Here is a 15,800-nt window from a genome sequence, read left to right as displayed (position 1 = left end):
TTCTCTATGGCTTTAGTTATAATGTGGAACATAGGAATAAACTGAGTTACAGAGAAATCTTGGTTTATTTTGGAGTGTATGTATCGTGTTCCCAACTTTGTCCTAAAAGAAGTCTTTAGCAGTGATGTCTGTGTTAGTATCTGGAAACTGAGAAAGAATCCATTTTATAAATTTTTTCAGGTTAGTTTTTGAAAGATTACCTTTAGAGAAAGAGAAGTTGTTAGAAGATAGGATTTCTAGGATTAGTAAGTATAAATTTCTCTTGTTGTGGGATCCTTTCAATATACTAAGTTTTGATCCCATGTTTTCCCGTTCCCTACCAGCAGACAAACCATTTATTGTGACCTTTTGCTGGGTTTCGGGGTGTCTCCAGCAGGCTGCAGCGGTCCAGATAGCGCAGTCTGGTTCAGGACAGACTGTCCGAGCTCCCAAGCAATTCTTAGCCACAGGCCACTTAGCAAGCTTAAGTGATGTCAGCTCTTTAGTGATTATCAGCTCATTATGATTTCAGCTCTTCAGCTTTCTAGGTGCCTAGGCAGGCAGATGCAGGGAGAGAGAGGAGAAGTCTGTGTGGGGTTCCACAGGAGCGTCTTTGTTGATTCTTCTGAGAAGGTTCCCAGTGACAGCTCTTCTGCCCAAGCTGGGCAAAAGCAGCTCTTTACATAGGGTACCTGGGTATCAGAAATTGTCCAATAGCAAGGGTTAAAGGAAAGTGACCTACAGTCTTACAGAGAGGTAAGCAGGGGTCCAAAGGCAGAAGAGAGGGGCTTCTAGCCCATTCACCATGACTTGGCATTTCCTATCTTAGACTTCTGCACACCAGGGAGCCCTTGCAAGGCCCTGTGCCTGCTACATTGCTTGTCATCTGCCCAGTCACAAGTTACTGCAGCTGCCAAAAACAACCAGTCTGTCCTTGTGGCCAAATAATAGTTGAGTGCCAGTGCAGGGACCCACGGTCTCCACTGGCGGCTCAGGAAAAACAGGGAAGGCCATTGTTACCTGGAAGGATGATGAGTCTGTATGGCAAGTGCTGGAAGGCCATGTGTCCAGCTCGGCCCAACTGGTTGAACTAAAAGCTGTTGCCATGGCATTCCAGAAATTTTCTGCCTCTGAATTTGGTCACTGACTCTGCCTATGTCGCAGACATAACCAAGCGTTTGGATTGCTCGCTTCTGGAAGAGGTCAATAATGCAGCTTTGTTTGTTATTGGAAGCCTTGGGGTGTGCAATTCAAACCCAGGTTCATTTGTGTTACATCCTGCACATTCGGAGTCTCACCACTTTACCAGGTTTCATAGCAGAAGGTAATGCCAGGGCTGACAGGTTGGCTAATGCTGCATGGGTAGCGCTTCAGCCTGACAAGATTGCGCAAGCCAAAGCATCGCATGATTTTTTTCATCAAAGTGCACATACTCTGCAAAAGCAATTTCAGTTAATGTTGACTGAAGCTCATGGCATTGTCAGTTCCTGTGCTGAGTGCCATGGCCTTGCTGCACCTTTACCAGCAGGGGTGAACCTCGGAGGCTTAAGGGGCTTGTAGCTTTGGCAAATAGATACTACATTGCTGAGTTTTGTATGTGCATGTGTCTATTGACGCCTTCTCCTCTGCCATGTGGGCATCTGCTCAAAGGGGTTGTGATGTGTTTGCTTGTTGGAGGATGGCTTTTGCAGTTTTGGGGATACCTTCTTCTATGGAAACTGACCATGGCCCTGCCTTGTCTCACAAGAAGACACGTCAGGTTTTACACATAGGGGGAGTCTCACACAAACTTGGTATTCTGCATTCACCAGTGGGTCAAGCTATTGTTGAACATGCTCATGGCACTTTAAAGCATGTTCTGGAAAAACAAAAGAGGGGAATTCTGGGAGAGACTCCCCACAGTCAACTGGAAAAAGGTTTATACAAATAATCACCTTACAGTGCCAAAGAATTCAGAGATTCCTGTAATTCTGAATCATTTTCTCTTGTTGAATTCAGCAGGTGAGACACACCTGCGTCGAGCGAAGGTCTGGATATGGGACCTTGCCACCAATAAGTGTGAGGGCCCGTGCGACCTTATCACCTGGGGCCTCGGATATGCATGCGTCTCCAGAGGTACCAGGGTACGATGGATACCTGCAAGGAGTGTTCGCCCTGACTTGCGACATCAGAAACAGAATGTGGCCAGCAGGCAACCTTCAAGCAGTTGCCAAAGTGCTGACCATCAGTCACAGTCTTTGAATGATGATCAAGATACTGACCATCAAGCTGGCCCCTCTGCGAGTGGGGTATGAGCATTTTATCTTTTCCTTGTTTCCGGAAACAGATTGTTGATGAGTTAGACTCCCAGTGTTATGAGCAGATTAACAATGTTACTCTACTAAAAGTTGGTAACTGACTTTTAGAATTAATAGTTAAAGTTTATGGAATGTAATGGTAGAGAATTTATAGTATAAGTATGAGATCTCTTTGACCATTCTGAGCCAATGTCCGATTACGGTTTTGATTGATAACTGATAAACCTCTGGAGCTGTGTTTATTCTCTTTCCTGCAAGGGATCCCACAGGAGATTACAAACACTGCCTCCTCCTTTAAACAAAAAGGGGGAATTGTGGGTATCCTTTGTTCAGTGGAAGAAAGAACAGAGAAAATTTCTCCCAGGCCGAGCCTGGGAAAAGAATTAAAACAATTATTATCTCTCTTTCTGTAACCGTTGTTTATAGATAGGGTTCTCCAGAGTGTGCTATTCATAGTTTACCAATAGTGTGAGAGGTTTTTACTTTGAGACCAACCAAGTCTTGCCTTAGTGAGTCATACTGTAAAAGACACATTACCATCATTAACTTGCCTTCTGATTCAGCTTCTGAAGACTGGAGTCTTTCATTCCATCCCTGACTCAACAGCATCAGTTAATTATTCTATTCATTCATCTGGAAGTTGCTGAGGCAGCAGCAATGCAGTTCAATATCAAAGATTTGTTATTGTTTAGGTCACATTATGATATCTCTTGATTATCCATGTGCAGCATGATTTATTCCTTTGGCTAATATTTGTGCTCTTGGTAAGCAGCTATTGATTGTAGGAGACATTTTAGATCACAGACTCTATGGTTTCCATCTAGAAAAAGTAATACTAAAAATGCTTTAATATTCTTCTTCTTTATATTCTTCTTTAATATTTTATTATTTTAAGCCATCTAAGCCAAGAATCACTTTTGCCTGAGTTTTCGTCTTTGCTCTTCTGGGCTGCTCCAAGATTGTATATGAAGGCTCGTCAAGTCTGTGAGAAAAAGGTATCTAGAATTTAGATATCTATACTTTAGAGCCAGATATCTAGAATTTATCTGTAGTCTCAGCACAGCTGTCTAATATTGTTTTAAATGCAAAATGTCCACAATATGACCCAAGATCTGCAGAACATGCCCTTTGGCAAAGAAAAAATTTCATATACCATTAAAATTGATAACAAACACTCTTAGGCAGCTACATAAAGTCTCTATAGTAGGACTGCATCTTCTTTGCATTCCTTATTTCCCCCCATTCCTTATTTCCACAGGTGTATTATACTTAGAGATTTAATAATTTGGGGCTGTACTTTAGTTTCCCATGTACCTGTGCCTCCATGGGAGCTTGTTTAGATAGATATAGATATATAGATTTATACATATATACATCTAGAGATTAGATACAGCTATAGATATAGATACATAGATATCCATCTATATAGATATGTAGATGTATAGATATATAGATATATGAAAATCTAGCTCAGCTCGGAGGCATGACGGTCTGCAGGAGATGTTGGCAGCTGCAGATGTGCTCAGCTGGCACTTCTGCTCTTAATTCTCAGGACAAACCCAAGAGGCTTTGTTGAGGAGGTCTCCATCGGTGGGAAAGCAGCTTCATGAAGGGCACTGACTTTAGGAGTCTGACTTTTGAAACAAATTATTCCCTTTGCTGAATTGCTGTGATATTTAGCAGGTATTAATGGTTAAGGTGAAACTCACTTAAGGAGAGGGTCACACACGTATGTGACGTAGCAATCAAAAACCAAAAAGACCACACAATTGGGGTGCACTTTTTGACTCTTCACTGTCCCTACTCATGTGACTGCTAGAAGAATAGAAAGGAGAACAGCAAATTCAATTTTAAGAGTGGTGTGAAATACCAAACTAAGACTAATAGCAGAGGAATGATTGTGATTTATAAGCATGTATCTTGTTTTTATTGCAGGAAACAGACTGATTACAAACGATATGAAGATCAGTTTAATGCTTTCTCTGGGATCTTTTCACAAAGTTAATTATTTCCAATTTGCATTTTCCAACCCACCGCATTCAGCAAGAATCCTTTCACTGATCTGAACTGACATAATTTTTGTCATAATAGAAAGCACTTATGCATGGATATTTATTAAAGATGTCATAGCCAATCTTGTCTTTTTTAAAATTTATTCTGGTGTTTCTACCGTTCCTTTCAGTTAGCGACTAACCAGCAGACTTCAGATAGCTTCAGAAATTGCTTGACATGGTTTGACATGATTTGATTCTGCCTGTGTTTAACATCACTCTTTAGACGGTACTAGGTGTACTTCATGCTTTTCTTACTTTATTAGTACAGTCCTCCTTAAAAATAAATGATGGAAAATACATAAAAACTTATACAGTTTGAAATAAAAGTTTCGGAGTCATAGCCATTCAGTGTATAAGATAGGTTAAAATCTGTATTGTGTGTTTCTGTGCTTTTATTCTCAGCTCTAAGCTAAGTTTCTTTTTGATCCTTATATTGCTTCACTGCCTTTACTGAAGTGCAGCTTTCTCAGGCAAATCTAGGGAATTCCCTATTGTAAAAACTATTTTTCTCTTTGGAAAACCAACATTTTTTCTTACCCATAAATCACAGATCAAGCCAGGAGAGGATATTTTTCCAATATCCCTTAACTGCTTTATTAAACACTGCTCAGAGTATGTAAGGATTACCATCTAACTCATGAAATGCAAGTTGGTCCGTTCAGGCTTTACTCATGATGCAGTTCTCCAGGCATAGAGATGGATTACCCACCAGTTCCTGAGAAAAGCAGTTCTTGACCATACTAACTGCCAGACCAATCAGCACCGAGTAAAATCACGTTCTCCTGTGTGTTTGGGCTATCCGCCCTTTGTGCTCAGCTGGGTAACAACCACCAAACCAGCAACAGGACGGGCAGCCCTGCAGTGCAGATAGTTGGCACGGAGACTGATTTTGTACAGTCTTTTGAAGAGTTCTCTTGACAGGAAACAAAGCACAGGTACATGCTGTGTGAGTCTGTCCAGAATATCTTTCATTTTTGCCTCACAATTGTCATGAAGAAAAAGACCACCGAAAAGTTAAAAACTGTTGAGCCAGTGGGGAGGGAAAGTCATATGCCTATTAGCTTAGTGTGTTCACAGGTGTTGTTTGCTAAACATGCCATGCTGAACTTGAAGGGGGCATGCTGCCCCTTCTGAGCAATGGATCTGGACTTTCTCCCTACCTCCCGGCCTGGCTGGTCTGAGCTCTGGGGTGTTTCCCCCCTCCAAGAGAAGACCCCTCTCGCCTGCCTTCAACCACCGTGACAGACAAACAGAGATGTGAGCCTCCTCATCAGAGAACCAAGACAAGAAATCGCCATGCAAGAAAACCCCCCTCGCACCTTCTTCCAGGGACTGGGACTGAACACGCCCCCAGCTCGGGGGAGGTGTGCAAGAAGGGGGGAAAGTCTGCCCAGAATAAACGCACCTGCGAGCATTGGGCCATGAAAACAATGACTCTGTGTACTCCTCCCCCTTTTTCTGTTCTTTCCCCTCCTTGGAGACCTTTGTTTCGGCTCCCCTTCCCCCCAACGAAAAAGAGTATAATTTGGGGTGCAATTCAGCCGTGCTTTGAGATCTCCCTGCACTTGCCCCAGTGAGCTTCGACGGCTGGACCCCGAAGGACGAAAGCGGCACCACGTCCCCGTAGCTATACCCCCCCGGTCCTGCTTTCCTCCCTCTTCCCTTATCTTCTCCTTTTCTTCCCCAGTTCCCCTCACCAACACATATCAGTTGTGGTTATTTAAATAAAACTGCATTTTGTTGATTTGTTACTGCAAATCCCCAGTGTCTTGCTGGTTATTTTTGCACCAAAAAATTATCACGTCACCCGTCCACCGGAACGGACTGCAACACATGCATCTCACGCTTGAGATGCAAGTAGATCTTCCAGGTCCTGTTCTTGATGCAGGCAAGACCTCAGCAGAATGGAGACATCTCTGACCATGCCTTCTGAGCATATTCACAAATTCTGAGCAGCACTGAGAGATGGGACCATCTATCCCCAGTGTTGGAACATGTTTGCAGCTGGCCTAACTTCACGTTGGATAGACATTTCACCAGAAAAACACCTGGCCCATGACTCTGCAGGGGTATCTGCTGCTGGAGTCATCTGCTCCAGCAGGGAGCACAGCAGGGACTGCAACTCTGCCAGGCCTTGAAGCATTCCATAGCCTCCACTATTTCTACAGCTACAAGGAAAAACCGTGAGGCCAGCCGGAGACTGACGGGAGGCAGCAGGGAGGAGCTGAAGGCCAGCAGCAAGAGCAGTGAATGGGGACCTGCTGCTGCCAGCCTGGAGAGAGCCCAGCTGAGGCCACCGGCCCGGGGAGGCAGGCTGGGGTTGAGGCTGCCATGGGCTGTGGCCGTGGGCACTGCCCGGTTGCGCAGGAGCGGGCCCTGCCCCTGCTGGGGCTGCTCAGCGCAGCTGCCCCGGCTGGCACAGGGGCTGTCCTTGGGCAAGGCAGCTGTTGTTAATTCAGGTTTGTCCTTTATCAACCCTGTTGCATAGAAATCACTTTTTTACAGCAGAGACTTGTGGCCGCAGCTCTCTTCACAGAGAGAGGCACAACTTCCCCAGAATTTTTCTTGGGGAAGGCAGTGAGAAAGCTCAGAGAAGAGGAAAAACAATTCTTTTTTCTGCTTGCTTCATCTGTTGTTTGGCACATGTGTTATGTGGAATGTGTTATGGAGATTGTTTACCCAAAAGGGATTTGTTAATTGGAGACTGGTCATGGTTTTTGGATTGATTGACCAATTAGGTCAAAGTTGTGTTGTGAGTGATTGTAATGGGTCACGGGTTTTTCTTTAGTATATTTTAGTATTAGTATAGTATAATAGTACAGTATAATACAGTGTAGCTAAATAGAGCATTTATTCAGTCTTCTGAAATCATGGAGTCAAAGCTCACTATTCCCTGCTACCTTAATACAGATGAGAATTTGCCAATTCAGGCTTATTAAAGGGCAAGTGTTCTGCTTTTGTGGAAATATAATCTAGATAACTGTTTGCTGTACATCCTAGAGGGAGTTTTGCAGTTTAGGAGGAAAAGGAAAAAGACATTTCTCTTCAGAAGAGTCTTGAAAGAGCTTTTTGTATTGCCAGAAGCAGCTACACTGATATTGACCAATGTGGGACATGGATTTGTAGGGAGTTCTCAGGGCCTGACAGGAGGCTCACACAGTATGCATCCATATGCAAAGTTTGAGATAAGAAATGCTGACTTAGAAATGCTATGGAATAGAACAGATATTGTTGAGAAAGAATTGGAGCTAGAAAAAAGTTTCAAAGGATGGTCTTGTAAATAAGACTGGATACTTTGGAGAGAAAGAACTATGAAAGATGCATTGTAGTAGGACAATCAGAGGTAATTTTAGATTATTGGCTTGAAGGCATCTACAGCATGGTGTGGCAAAAAAGCTGATAGGCCAATAAACGCTTAAAAGAATGTCGAGGTCCGCCTGAATGAACGGATGACGGATGATTTTTTGGTGCAAAAAAATAAATAACCAACAAGGCACTGGGGCTTTGCAGTAACAAATCGACAAAATGCAATTTTATTGATAATAACCACAGCTGAATATGCGTTTGGTTAGGGAATCTGAGGAAGAAAAGGATAAGACAAGGGAAGAGGGAGGAAAGAAGGGTGAGGTAGGGTATAGCTACCGAAACGTGTCGTTGTCCTTAGGGGGTCCAGCCGTCGAAGCTCACTGGTGCACGTCTCGAGGAGATCTCAAAGGACGGTCAGAAAATATACCCCAAAAATATACCGTTTTTCTCTGGGGGAAGGGTGACCGAAATTAGGTTTCCATGGAGGGGAAAAGAATAGGAACAGGAGGAGGGGGATGTTATTCCATTGTTTTCATGGCTGAATGCTTGCAGGTACGTTTATTCTAGGCAGTTTTTCCCACCCTCCCCGAGCTGGGGGGGGGGGGGTTCAGTCCCAGTCTCTGGAAAGGGGTGCCAGGGGGGTGCCAAGGGGGGGCAAAGGGGGTTTCTTGTCTTGTCTTGGTTCCTTGATGAGGGGATTCGCATCTCTGTCTGTCTGTCACGGTGGTTGAAGGCAGGCAAGAGGGGTCTTCTCTTGGAGGGGGGAGCCACCCCAGAGCTCAGACCAGCCAAGTCAGGAGGTAGGAAGAAAGTCCAGATCCATTGCTCAGAAGGGGCAGCAAGTCCCCTTCAAGTTCAGCATGGCATGTTCTGCAAACACTACCTGTGAACACACTGAATAAGCATGAGACTTTCTTTCCCAACTGGCTCAACAGTTTTTAACCTTTCGGTGGTCTTTTGTCATGACAATTCTGAGGCAAAAATGAAGGATTTTTGGATAGACTCTCACACGACCCTGTGCCTCACAATTATCTTGAGGGGTTTTCATCAGCAGAACTCTGGAGTGTCGTTGATAAATCTTCGAAACTCTTTGCACGTCAGTAGCATAACCCCAGAAAAGTAGGGATGACAGGAAAGAGGGGATAAAAGGAAAGAGAAAGAAAAGAAAAGGAAAAAGAGAGAGGGGAAAGGGAACCAATAAACATAGACATAATTAATATTGATCATCATAACAATTTTCACACCTGGTTAATCTCTTATAACAATTTCAAAAAATTATTAATTATAACAATTTCAAAAATGGTTAATTAATTAAAACAATATCATTTGTTTAACAATTTCAAAAATGATTAAAACAAATCACAAATCATCAAAACAACAAGCAAATCATAGTATAAGCATTGTCTTTTAGAAATTATTTTCTAAAAATCAAAGTAACTTTCTGTAAATCATACTTGATAATTAAGAAATTGTTCTAAAGCACATATGCTTGATTCATAATTGTTTTGTGTCAAGTATTTTGGAGACATCTATTGTATAGAGTACATCAGCAAAGCGGTGTGCATTGATTGCGGTTGTCACTCTCCTAAGCTTTTTCATCATGTTCCAATTCATAACGAAGAGGGCTGCTGACAAGATAAAGCCAAGCGTAACTAGGATCCAAAGAACAACAATTGGATGGCACACACTGTTCAGGACACCTGTGGCAGTAGGTGACCACCCAAAGAGCGTATGCCACCACCTATGCTCAGCCTCTTGCTTTACCCTCTCCATAACCCGGTGTATTTGTCTCACGTTGTGATGAACAGTCACCAGAGTCTTCTGTCCGCTCTCCTTGATTTTCTCGAGGATGTCAACCAGGTCCTGATGGAGCAGCAGTTGTCTCACGAGGGTGAGGTTCATTCCCATAGGAGTGGGCATCAGCTTGTGAATCAGTGTGTAGTTGGATTGCAATAGGTAGTGAGAGGTAACTGGAGGTTTTTAAGACAAATCACATACTACAATCTTAGTAAAGTTGCAAGCACAAAAGTTTGAGTGATTCTTTTTGTCTACCACAACATCTACAAAAACAGAATCACATGTAGTTCTAAAGCATGCACAGCCATTGCCTATGTATATAAGAACTGTCTCAGTAGCCTCATGTGGACGAATCTCAAAATGACAGATGCTTTGCTCTGTGTCCAAACAGATATCCTGAGCTACAATTGCATTGCTTTCACAGATGAATCCTTGTTGTTCTGGGACAATACAAGATTCCAGATTAACAGTTTGCCATTTATCATCGACCTGACGGGCCCATCCCCTATGTTCAGTAGGACAGAGAACAACTCCGTCATGGTGTAATCCTAATGCAATAACAGGGAAGACCAAATGTACAGAAGCACTGCGTATGGTTAAAACAAAAGCAGTTGCTGTGTTTGAAATGGAATCATAGGTAAAGTTCACCAGGTTCCACCAGGATTGGAATTCTCTTTCAAATTCAGTGGCACTGTCCCAGATTATTTTCTGAATTTCTGTGGGGAAGGTGCCTTCCTCACCCTCTCTTATAATTGAAGCAGAGACTGACTGCATCCATAATTGTGCCTGGATACAGCTGAGGGGTAGGGAAACATTGGTCTGTGTAGCACTAAGTGCATCAATTACCAATTTGTGATCATTCACGTTCACTCTTTCCCAATTTAGCAAAATGTTTGACAGCAGCCACTGGTGTGTCCTCAAGGCTAACAGAGATGACCTCAGTGTAATTCTGTAATTTAGTCAAATCTCTAGTTGTAGCAGCCAATTTGTTCATTAGAACTTCAGAATCAATGCTATTCAGAATTCCCAATCTTGTACCCACAACACCGGTCACATCTCTTGGTGTTCTAATTTTAAAGGAGCTTCTTTTCCAAAGCCAAGTGATCCAGCCTTCAAAAGAAGTTTCCAGGAACGGAGAACAGGCTGGCTGAATATCTGAAACGTTGTTCTGCATTAGCAATTTGACCTGTTTGAGAGACCATGCTGGAAGACCATGCTGGATTGAACAATATTTGTTGTTGGCCAGTTTTCCTGATTACATAGGGTGCAATCTCGAAAATTCTTGGGATGAGTATGACCGGTGATACAGGTGAAGTGGTGACAGTGGTAATATAGGTTTCAGCATTTATTACAAATTTAAAAGAAAGGCCTTGAGTATCCTTGGACCAGAGACAAATTACCTTTGTAGTGCCAGTTAATGTGAAGCTGTGCCAGCAATCTCATATGCTTGGGTGCGTACAGATTTGCTTCTGTTTGTTTTCCCGATCTGTAGAAGCACTGATTGACATTGCTTTGCTGTATTTAGACCCATTAACCATTCGACACCCAACACTAATTAGTTCACCTACTACGCCTTGAAGCTGCCAGGTTTTGTGTTTGTCCCATTCTTGTCTAGTGTGCAACTTATCTTCATGTGTGACTACTATTAGTAAGTTCAGACCCGTGACATTTCCCATAGATCCAGTGGATTGCAGGAAGGCTTGAGACCAGGGCCAGGTGAAATGGCTTCCTGTTGCCTCTGCCAACTGGGGTGTGACATTAGAAAAAGGATTCACACTTTGGGTCTGAGAGAGTCTAATTACAGCACTTGGTGTGGGTTTTGGTACAGTGTTTCTCTTAAATGTGTAAACCAAGCCTCTTAGTCCTAATGGACTAGCTGTGTCATTCTGCCAGCAACATGTCACATATATGGGTTTGACCAAAGTAAAACTGTACCAGCAATCAAGCGATTCATCATTACAATCCCTTGTAATTGCAACATTGGTGGTTTTGGTACTTGAAACATAACTACCAATATGATCCTGGCAGCAACACAGAGTAAGGGGACTTTCTATTTTGGAACACCCCCATTTCTTTGTGGGACATAATTTTGCTGAGGGGATGTCCAGATGATTCCTTCCACCTGCTTCCATAAAATTTCCAGCAATTATGATGGAGGTGGCTTTTTCATGGAGGGTTCCTTCCACCTTTCTGCATGTTACCACAATTGACTCACCAACCATTCCCGTTAGGGTTCTTATTAACTCATTCTGGTCCCACCTCTACTCATTCGGGTGGTACACCTTGGAGTCATGCTGCACTAGGGTTGCCAGGCTTGGGTAACGACCCTTGGGATAGGATCCAAGAACATTGGTGTGCTGAACAATGGCTTCAGGCCACAGCTGCTCACCAGGGGGCTGTCCATGAAATCATGGTAAAATGCAGAAAAGTATTAGCAAGGTTATCATGTTTTCAGATGATTCTGATGTCCCTCGGGGTTCTCCTGTAAAAGCAAGAACAACAAAAAATCCTGCCACTGAGAGGCAGAAAGGAGTTTAAAATGAAGGGATTAGCCTGTGTGTGTGTATGCAGTACTCTTTTCCAAGAGTGTCAGAGGCTACCCATGCATATTTATTCAGAAGGGTTTTCAGCACAAGTGGTACCTCGCCCACCATGGGGAGGTCCACTAAGACAGGTGGCCAGGGTAATGTGATGGATTGTTTGCATCGTCGGGACCTTCCAGTGAAGGGATGATGCTTGGAGGTGTGGGGTAAAAAGCAGTGACTTTGGGGCAGCCGTTCACCCCCCACCTGCTATTTACCCCTTTAACAGCCTCCCACAGCCAGAAGTCCCAATTTGCTTTCTGGGGCTTAAGGAACCGTTTTAAAAGGCCATTTGTTCTTTCCACGATCCCGTTAGCCTGAAGGTAGTAAGGAGCATGAAAGGTCCACTTTATGCCTTCGGCTCTGGCCCAATCCTCTACCACCTTGGCAGTAAAGTGAGACCCGTTGTCAGACTGAATTTCCTGCGGCTTTGGAAAAGTTTCAAACCACCCCGGCAAAGCTTTGACTGTGTTATCTCCTGTGGCCCTTTTAAAAGCATCAGCTTGTACCAACCGAGATACAATTTCCACTCCTACCAACAAAAAATGTTTTCCTCCTAACTTCTTAAAAGGACCAACATAATCTACCTGCCACGCTTCCCACAAGCCTTTACCTTTCCCCAAATGCAGAGGGTCATCCTCTAAAGGATGCCTTTCCAGTTGCTTGCGGCACTGTTCACAGGCCGATATGCATGTTTTGCACATTTCCCTGGTAACCGGCCAGGTGCAGGCGTGTGCTTCCTGGTACAGATCTTTTGCACCTGTGTGCTGTCTTTTTACATGTAACCACTCAAACAGTTGATTCCAATCCGCTGAGATAGTTTCCTTTTTCAGGGGGCTGTTTTGCGGAGAAAAGAAGAAACCTCACAAATTTATAAAAGTTGTAAAGCTCGGTATGTTTATTTACAGTGCCGGACACATGCGGAGAAAACTCTCCTCAAAAGGCATGTGTACCTCTGAGAACTTCAGATCTCCTTTTATCCCCCTCTCAAATACATATGCATACAGCTTCACAATAAGTTCATACATATTCATTTTTATGGGTTTCATGTGACTTTTACCACTAGTTCCTTTTTATCAGAAAGAATTCTGAGGTCAGGCTGACTTGCCCTTACAGCAGTCTCTGTCTCTCTCTATCATTTTCTGTCTCCTCCCCTTTATCTCTGTCCTTTGTTGAAGTAACTTCACTGAGCTAAGGCCTTGCGGTCTGGCTAAGTAACTACGATTTCTAACCACAGACTCAACTCAGAAATGTACATTTCACCTAAATTAAAATGGCTTTCTATCCTGGAAAATTTTCACTTTGCTTCATTCCCCCTTTCCTAAAAGGAGGAAGTAAATTCTTTTACTTCGTACAAATTCCTATGACAACAAGTGTACTTTAGTGCTTTACCATGTACATTTGATAGTGGATAATCCTGAACTTATTCTAACTAATATTAACAAAACTACAGTAGGATGACACAACTTATTAAGGATTCTATTTGTAGCTGGTGACGACCTAAAGACCACATCCCACCAGTAATGATCTGCATTTTCTTCTATTCTTTGCAGAATTCTAGTTATTTCTTTTGTATTATGTTGGACAGTAATTAGGGTTTTCTTTCCACTTTCTTGGATTTCTTTCAAGGTTTCCAGTAGGTCTTGGTGCGTAATTAATTGTTTTACTAATGTAAGGTCCATCCCAATAGGGGTAGGTGATAATCTGTGTTACATTGTGTGATTGGTTTTAACCAGCGGGTGGGATGTCACTGGGGCTGAGTACAAAAAATCACACCCAATAATCTTAACAAAATTACAAATACAGGAATTAGAATGATTTCTACTAGACAAAATAACATCATTGCTATCAATTTGGACAGCAGCACAGGCAGTTCTCACACATACACACCCTTTTCCAGTATATATGAGCACAGTTTTCTGGTCAGTGACTGGATGAATTTCAAAGTGGCAAATACTTTGTTCAGTGTCTAGACACACATCACATCTTGGGCATTAATAGTATTGCTTTCACAAACGAATCCCATCTGCTCTCTAGTAATGCAGGATTCTAAGTTTACTGTCTGCCACTTTTCATTCATCTTTCGTGCCCACACTCTATGTTCTAAAGGGTAGCGTACTTTTTTTTCATGGTTTAATCTTAGGGCAATTATGGGATGGATAACATAAACAGTGGCATTACATATGGTAAGCACAAAGGCAGTGGTCACATTAGAAGCAGGATCATAGGTGAAATTCACCATAGTCCACCAGGATTGAAACTTCCTTTCAAAATCAGTTGCATTATCCCACACAATTTTCCGAATTTCAGCTGGAAAATTACCTTCACCCCTTTCCCGTATGATCAGAGGTGCTGTTGCCTGCATCTATAACTGTGCTTGTATACAACTGAAAGCTAAAGACATATTAACTTGAACTGTACTAAGTGCTTCTACTATTAACTTGTGGTCTTGGTCCGCGGCCTTTTCATACTTCCTTACTTTGGCAGTACTTTTGAAATCTGCCACTGGCTAGTTCCTAATGCCAACAGAGATGACTGTAAAGGCTGCTTCAATTTTGTTAGGCTACCTGCTGCAGTGGCCAGTTTATTCATCAGTATTTCTGAATCAATTCTATTTAAAATTCCTAATCCTGTCTCAAACATGCCAGTTAGATTCTTTCTTAGTCTGCTCCTGAGATATGCCTTTCTTTGTAATCATGTTGTCCAGCCCTCAAAGGATGTTTTTAGGAAGGAGGAGCAGGCTGGTTGGATTTTTGAGATGTTAATTTGCATTATCAACTCCACACGTTTGAGAGACCATTCTGGATTGAATAATAGTTGTTGTTCACTCACATTCTTTACGACGTAGGGGCCTATTTCATACACTTTGGGTTCAAGTTTGGGTAGAGTCTGAACTAGTATGGGTTGTATAAGGCCCTGCTGTTGTAAAAAGTGCAGTGTCTACTTTGAATTTACATGAAAGTCTGATAGCAACTGGAGCTCAAAGGCAAGTCACTTCTACAGGCTGTGTCAAGGTGAAATTACACTAACAGTCTGATTCACAGAATCACAGAATCACAGAAATTCTAGGTTGGAAGAGACCTTTAAGATCATCGAGTCCCACCCATGTTCTAACACCTCAACTAGATCATGGCACCAAGTGCCACATCCAGTCTTTTTTTAAACACGTCGAGGGATGGTGACTGCACCACCTCCCTGGGTAGATGATTCCAGCGTTTGACCACTCTTTCTGTGAAAAACTTCCTCCCTAATTCTAGCCTGTATCCCCCTTGAGACAGCTTGAGATGGTGTCCTCTTGTTCTGTCTGTTGTTGCCTGGAGAAAGAGACCAACCCCCACCTCACCACAGCCACCCTTCAGGAAGTTGAAGAGAGTGATAAGGTCACCCCTGAGTCTCCTTTTCTCCAGGCTGAACAACCCCAGCTCCCTCAGTCGTTCTTCATACGGCTTGTGCTCCAAGCCCCTCACCAGTCTCATTGCTCTCCTTTGGACACGCTCAAGCATCTCAATATCCCTCATAAACGGAGGGGCCCAGAAACCGGCTACAATACTCCAGGTGAGGCGTCACCAGTGCCGAGTACAGGGGAAGAATGGCTTCCCTGCTCCTGCTGGCCACACCGTTCCTGATACTGGCCAGGATGCCATTGGCCTTCTTGGCCACCTGGGCACATTGCTGGCTCATGTTCAGCCAACTGTCAACCAGCACCCCCAGGTCCCTTTCCACCTGAACACTGTCCAGCCACATCGTTCCTAGCTTATATCGTTGCAGGGGGTTATTGTGGCGAA

The sequence above is a fragment of the Melozone crissalis genome, unplaced genomic scaffold, assembly GCF_028551555.1.
Source record: "Melozone crissalis strain CALT ecotype California unplaced genomic scaffold, PUWL_Pcris_2 ptg000005l_1, whole genome shotgun sequence".
Lineage (NCBI taxonomy): Eukaryota > Metazoa > Chordata > Aves > Passeriformes > Passerellidae > Melozone > Melozone crissalis.
Note: the sequence above shows the minus strand (reverse complement) of the source record.